Raw genomic sequence first — 7,997 nt, forward strand, 5'->3', positions numbered from 1 at the left:
TATGTAAACTAACTTTTATCCCTCGTATTACGAGGTTGCTTTACATTATTCGTTTCTAATATTTATATTTTTTTTGGAATTTTAATTTTATTTATTGTAAGAAAGCTAATAATATACTTAAGTTTTGATGATGAAATATTTTCACAAATAAATGAGATTTTATAACCTAGTTTAAAAGCTATCTAATAACCCACTTATTTATTTTAGTATAAATTATTTGTTAATTATAAATAATATCTATTTTTATTTTTAAAAGGTCGGATATTATAAATAATAATTAGCATATCACTTTCTGAATTTAAACCCTATAATAGGTGAGAAGCAAGTAAAGAACCGGATCATCCATCATCAACGGGTCGGTCACTTACAAAGTATCTTTACTCAGCCGTGAAACCCCTCCCTCCAACCCAACCAAACCAAACCAAACCCTTGAATCCAAGTCAAACTCAATGGGTGGAGTGACGTCATCAATCGCCGCCAAGTTCGCCTTCTTCCCGCCAACGCCGCCGTCGTACACGGTGGAAGCTGAGGGCGGCGGTGGGCTGGTCATCCCGGAGGTTCCACGGCGTGGATGTGTTGAAGCTTCGGACGAAGAAGGGGAACGACGGTTTACATCAAACACAGTAAAGCTAATGCTACCCCTTTTGTATTCGCATGGGAATGCGGCGGATTTGGGTCAGATGTTCGAGCTTTTTGTGGAATTGAGCCTTCGTCTTCGGGTTAATCTTGTTGGGTATGTGTCTAGGCTTCGGATTCAAATAACTTACCAACAAATGAGTGAGAGATATGAACCAGAAGCAGTAGCTAGTTTTGTTAGAGTTACCCGTTATGGCCTGTTTAAAGTTAGTTAGGGTTAGTGTTCATATGCCGCATTTTGACCGATTTGAAGCCTATCTTATGCTTAAATATGATGTTAATGCTATGCCTTTCGGGTTTCTATTTGTGTTTTAAGACTTTTCTGTAGAACCATCTAGAGGTTTCTAACGAGTGTTATGATATTCTTGTAACTTTTGAGTTTTTGGGATGCTCTTGATGTTTGGATGAGCGTTTAAAAATGATGTCACGATTTGGAGTCGCGGAATTGTTATATGTGATCATTCATTTGGATTATATGATCTTTGGGTCAAAATAATTAGATTTGGTGAAACATGTAACGAATTGTTTTAGGAAAATGATTATTAAACCGACTTATCCCCAGGATTGACCCATTTTGACCCGTTCTGAGTTCGCTTGTCTTGTAGGAGTGACTCATTTTTGATCCGTTCTGAGTTTTATAGTTTTATCAGAGTGGACCCATTTTGACCCATTTCGAGCCGTTCTAAGCTAGCTAGATTGTACGATTGACCAATTTTGACATGTTCTAAGTTTAACTTGTTTTGTAGGAGTGACTCGTTTTGACCCATTTGGAGTTGTTCTAAGTTAGCTAGATTGTAGGAGTGACCAACTTTGACCGGTTTTGATTCATTTGGCATGTTCTAAATTATCTAGAATTGACCCATTTTGACCAGTTCCAAGTTAGCCAGGTCATAGGAGTGACCCATATTTACCCACATTGTATAATTTAAGGGTGGTGATCGGGTTTATTATCCAGGCTTCTTGTAGTTCAGGTCGGGTTATGGAGTTTCTTGTAGTTCAGGATGGTTTTATGATGTTTAAAGGTCTAACCGATATCCGACCGTAATAACAATCGGTTTCATCAGTTTTTGGGTATTCAATATCGTGTTGGGCCGGGGTTAGTCGGGTAAATATGAATCGGGTCGGGTAATCGGGTACGAGTAAAATCAACAAGCCTAGTATAATTTGAGTTATCCAAATCGCTAATTTCTTCCTTCTAAATGCAGATATGACTACTCTGGCTATGGTCAATCTACCGGAAAGGTAATACAAACACAATGCATACCATTTAAAACATGTTTTATAATCACAATTTAGTTTTAAAAAAAATCCTAATTCCTAATACATCAATACGACAATCATCTTTAATTTTGTTCATAACAGCCGTCCGAGTGTAACACATATGCGGACGTTGATGCGGTTTATAAATGCCTTAAGGAGAAATACAACGTCAAAGATGACCAATTAATTTTATACGGCCAATCTGTCGGTAGCGGGCCCACCATTGACCTTGCATCGCGCATACCCGACTTAAAAGGTGTGGTGTTACATAGTCCAATTCTCTCGGGCCTCAGGGTGCTGTATCCTGTTAAAAGAACATATTGGTTCGATATATATAAGGTTATAAACAAAATATAAAGATTTTGTTTTTAGTTCCTTATATGTTGTGAATAAAAAAAATTAATGCTTTTTTGTGTGATTTCTGGTTTCAGAACATCGAGAAGATCGGTTTGGTGAACTGCCCTGTTCTTGTCATACACGTAAGATCATTGACTATGGTTTTCTAATAATGCAAAATGAACAACGGTTCTTGGACGTTACGGGTCTAAACGAGCTAATCCTAAGCTACGAGAGCTTGAGATCGGCTCGTAAGTAGGTTTTCAAGCTTGGGCTCGGCTTGTTTATTATCTATTAGTTTATTCACTCATTTATACTCATTTTTTGTATGTATTTTAATTACAGTTTTTATATATAACATAATATATATAATTTTGATATGTTTATTTTATCTTAATGTTTAATGTTATTGGTAATTATAAAAATGTATATTTTAAATAAAATTGTATGAATAATAGGCTCGTTTAGGTTCGTGAGCCAGCTTCAAGCTTGGCTTGTTTCGAGCTTTGTTTCTAAAGCCCGAGATTGGCCCGTGAGTAGGTTTTCGAACTCCAACTCAACTCGTTTGTTATTTATTAATTTATTTGTACACATTTATAATCATTTTTATACATATGCTAATTATGCCATTCATATATAGGACGTATATTATTCATATATTTTATCATAATTTTATATATAATAATCATTTACATAATTGGCTCATTCAGGCTGGCTTGCGAGCCAGCTCGATCTCTATACGTGAAGCTGAGGCTCGTTTATTAAATAGCTTATTTTTAGGCTCGAGTTCATTTCAGCTCCGCTCGAATGAGCTTTTAGCGAGCATCTCAAGTACCTTACGAGCAACTTGGCTTGTTTACACCCCTAGTCACATGCATATTTAACAAAGCAGGCTCGCGTCTGTAAACAGGGTACATCGGATGAAGTTGTGGATCGGAAAACAACTATGGGAGCTTTGCAAGAACAGGTATGAACCATTGTGGCTTACGGGTGGAGGCCATTGCAACCTCAAGTTCTATCCTGAGTTCATACGACACTTAAAAAAGTTCGTTTTGGCACTCGGAAAATCAAAAGGGACCCAGCCCACAAACAGGTCAAAAAACCCGCCACTAGATGTTGAGAATCAGAAGAAAGAGCCTGAAAGTGGGCCCACGGTTACTGCCGACACATTTGAGATGCGAGCTGAGCTTCCAGAAGTTTCTAGAAATAGTTTAGATAGTAGACTTGAAAAGTCAAAGAAGACGAACAAACCCGAGAAGTCTCGAATGAGTGTTGACATGTTTAGAAGACGAAAGGGGTTGGTCTGGTGATTACTTGTGGAGCAAGTTTTGTGTGGGGTTAAGTTATAATGGTAATAGAAGTATAAAGAAGGTAACTTGTTGATCAAGGTATCATCTAATAGCCTTTTGGTGTTAATCTGTTATGGAAGTGAGTCTTGTTTTATATCTTGTTTTACTATGTTCAAAGTTATTTATATGTTATTGAACATAAGTTACAATGTGTCCACCTTTTTTTTATTTTTTGTTTTTTTATGATTTTTGTGTTTGTAATCTTGTTTTTTTTTCCGTGTTGTAAAATGAACATTATATCGGAATATGAATTGGTGTGGTTCTCCGTCTTCATTTAGAACACTACTGTTCGGACCACTGCAAGGCCGTTGAAAATGATCAAAACATTCAAAGAGAAACAAGTTGGTCAGTTGGTTAGAAAACTTATGCTGTTCGGTTTTGACGGGTTTTAGCAGTTTAGCGTGTGCTGTCATAACTCATCTGCTATCAACCTGGATGCCAACTGTACATTTCATGCCGAATTGAAATATGCAGGAGATCTGTAAAATCGACACTATAACACCTAGGTATGTTGTCGGCGAATGGTTCGGCTCGCATCTGTTTTTATCAAGGTGGTTATATTGATGAGTGTAACATTTGCACAAGTTTTTTTTTTTTCTAGAACTTGCTTGAGTTTACACACAAACACTGCAAGAAAAAAGGAAAGCCAAATGAATGCGAAGCCAAATGATACATTACTAAAATCATTTACACAAGCACAACAAAATAAAAAACAAGACACCAACACCTAACAATTAAACAGATTAAAATCACATCTTTTTTATTTCATCTGCTGCAGGATCACGAAGTGTACCAAACATCCAGTCCATCCACACCGTATAATGACCGTAATTATGACGATAAGTTGTGTGATGAATCGTGTGGTATCCCGCACCCATCACTGGCCAAACCTTCCCATCAACGCAATCATGAATGTTTGCAGTCCATATCGCTTCGATAAACAAAAGCCCAATGTGGGTCGTGAAATGAGTCGGCATTAGAAATAGTGCAATCACGTGTGGTACTGCTTGCAGTATCCCATCTATACCAAACCTGACACAAGATCATCACACACAAGATTTAGTATCATGCATGTCTCAAACCTATGGGCGAAAATACTTGGCACGAGCTAAACACCACACATGAAAAAATAAACAAGGTTTAGGTCAACTGTTTTGTAAAACAAGTCAACTCAAGCATAACAAGTTTTAAAAAATTGTTTGACACGAATACAAATCGGTTAAAGCAAAAGGTTAACATGTGAGGATTTTAGAAAAAATCATATTTAGATTTTGAAAGGTTTATTTAAAAAGGTTCAAATTTAAAGTTTGCTGTTTAATTTCTTTTTTTTTTAATTTTTTTAATATCTTCAAATGATAGTAACTATTAGTTTTCAAAAGTGAAATTAATTTTACGTTTTAAAAAAATTTTAACACTTGTTAATTTTCAAAAACTTTATCATAATTAACTAATTCTCTAATCCATTCCATTCACTTCTTCTACTCTCAACCTAATTATATAAAACCAAGTTTGTGAATTGGAATACAAGAGATAATGAAAGCAAAAAATCGATTAAAAGGATACAAATTACAAAAACATGTAACATGAATAAATAAATATATGGGTCACCAACCCGAAACCTATCAACCAATCAAAGCGACACGAGCGACACCCCTACTCTGTAGAAAGAAACATAACGGCAAAAGGTGAAAGTGTGTTTTGTTTGTTGTAGATATGATGAGTTGCATGAAGGTATTTGTACAAAGGTTTAATGTCGTGTAACTCTCTGTGCATCCAGTAGATGCTGAATTCAACAAGTACGAGGTACAAACATAAGTTATAAGTGTACGCAAACCATCCCACATCACTTATCCGTGAAAAACATCGTGTTCATCCGTTTTCGACCATGTACTCCGAGACGGTGGGAAGAGCACAATACCATGGCATAGCCTTCATTGCAACACATATCTGTAGCAGCATTGCTTTCCTAGAAGGGATAGCATCTGCAAGCCAATCAAGATTTCAATAAATTACTATTAAGTTGATCATCTCAGTTTGCACAATGATGAGGTCGTAAATGTTGGATTTTAACAAGATTATTAAAGTCATAAAATCCCAAGTTTATGAAAAACGCAGCGGAAATTTGTTTTAAATCTTGTTAATTTGATATGTATAAAACCAATTTTACACAAGCAAAACCCAAGCCCGGATCCAAATACGAAATACATACTATCAAACCATGCATGTCACTATAAGTACATGCATGTTAAAGCTACCTTTCAAATCCAAGGAAGAGGAGGGAAATGATGATGAAGAAGGCAAGAACTTGAACATGAAGCTCCTCAAGCTAGCATACCCCAAGCTTTCCAACAAACACCACTTGTAGCTAGGATTTGGTAACACTTGACAACTCCTCCTTGTTCTTGTTCTTGGCCGTCCAAGAGAAAGAAGAGAGGAAGAAATGTACAGAGGATTTTTCCTCTACTGTACTTGTGTTGTATGTTGTGTGTTATGAGAGATTGAGAGAAAGAGTGCATAATAAGCCTTTCAAATGGCACCACCCAAGGAGCCAATGGGAAACATTGCTTGTCTCCACTAAGGAGAAGATAATAATAAAATAATGAAGAGAGAGAGGGGAAGGGGGGGCCGGCCAAGCCTCCCTTTCTTGTACAAAATTTTGCAAACATTTTTATAACATAAACCTTTTGTTATAAAATGTTAGTTAACCTTTATAATAAAAAGGTTACACAACTTAAGAAACATGCAAGGTTAATAAGGTTTACATATTGTTATTTAACCAACTTAAATAACACTATGTAATGTTCTCTCATAAAATATAAATCATCCATATGATTTAGTTATTACACAAGTACATTGTATTTAGAAACCCCTTTCTAAATAACTTAAGTGTTAATATTCATTTGTTATGATCATATCATATATAAACAAATATTATTGGTGTTTGTCTAGCTTGTTATTGGGTATGACCCGACTTGGATCATGACGTACTAGCCACATCAATAATAATATGTGTCTTGGGCATACCGAGTCCAACAATCTCCCACTTGCACAAGATACATAGAAGATTGATGCAAGTAGCAAATACCGCCTAACTACGGTTTACTACCCCTAATACGCATGACGAAGTGCCATTCAATAACATCATCCCCTTCAAGTCCCTTACTTGAAATGATTCAGGTACATCTATCATTTATCCTTTTGCCACGGATATCATGTCAAATCCAGAGACACAGAGTGATCATTCTCTGTTGATTTAACTTTCAGGCCTTAGACATCTCACTCTCAACGAATAAGAGGGACAAATCCCCTATTAACTACATACGTCTCTCACAATCACCTTGTACCAGACCTGATCTTAGCCTTATGTACTGTCATGTTTCAGAGCAGCGAAGAACTAAGTCAAAGCATAATATTCGGTGAATATCAAGACCCAATATGTATCTCAGGTCGGAGGATACTATGATATTTTCCTTTACTCAAATTTACTTATGATCAATCACAAGGATTCCATGTAGTAACATTTGAGAGCGGGTCAGTCCAATATTTATAACCCATACATATCTATGAACCTTGGCAGCAACCCTTGCTCTATATTCATATCCCATGAATATCCACCAATCCAAGTTCATAATAGTCTTACCTTCATATTTGTTCCCACAAATATGAGCGACTACGGACATTTAGAATAAGTAACTTATTCATGGATTTAAACATGCTAAAATGGAACATAACTCAAAATGTCAAAATCATAAACCATAATCATATGAATGAGTCAAAATAACAATAGTTCCGATATCCAAATACAAAATTCGATCATATCCAATCACTAGAATATCGAAGTCCTAAGGCACAAGTATGACCCTCATGCTTTGGTCTTTCAAGGAGCTTCGTGAGTGGATCCGCAATGTTTTGATTGGTGTGAACTTTGGGAATACATATCTTTCCCTTTTCAACTTCATCCCTTATGTAGTTAAACCTCCGCTCAATGTGCCTCGTCTTTTGATGTGCACGAGGTTTCTTGATTTGCGCAATCGCACCCTCGTTGTCACAAAAGATCTCTAGAGGGTCCTGAATGGTACGGACTACCCCTAGGTCGGCAATGAATTTTCTAATCCACGCAGCTTCTTGAGCTGCCAATGAGGCGGCGATGTATTCCGATTCCGTGGTGGACAAAGCTACCACATCTTGTTTTGAGCTCTTCCAAGAGACTGCCCCACCATTCATAACGAAAACATATCCCGATTGTGATCTAGAATCATCTCGATCGGTTTGGAAACTCGCATCCGTGTAACACTTTACAACGAGTTCCTCCTCACCCGTATATTAGAAACATGTCCTTATTCCTTCTAAGGTGTTTCAATATACTCTTAACCGCCATCCAATGGCTACTTCCCGAATTATGTTGGAATCTACTTG

At 36.7% G+C, this 7,997-nt stretch overlaps 2 pseudogenes; one reads left to right on the plus strand and one right to left on the minus strand.

The window, feature by feature from the left end:
* The first annotated feature begins 446 nt into the window (after positions 1-446).
* On the plus strand, positions 447-3,773 carry LOC143618817 (uncharacterized; annotated as a pseudogene).
* A 557-nt stretch (positions 3,774-4,330) lies between these two features.
* On the minus strand, positions 4,331-5,582 carry LOC143618607 (delta(7)-sterol-C5(6)-desaturase pseudogene; annotated as a pseudogene).
* Positions 5,583-7,997: the final 2,415 nt, after the last annotated feature.

Source organism: Bidens hawaiensis, unplaced genomic scaffold, assembly GCF_021521415.1.
Source record: "Bidens hawaiensis isolate Kalapana, Puna unplaced genomic scaffold, B.hawaiensis_p1.1 tig00000284_1, whole genome shotgun sequence".
Lineage (NCBI taxonomy): Eukaryota > Viridiplantae > Streptophyta > Magnoliopsida > Asterales > Asteraceae > Bidens > Bidens hawaiensis.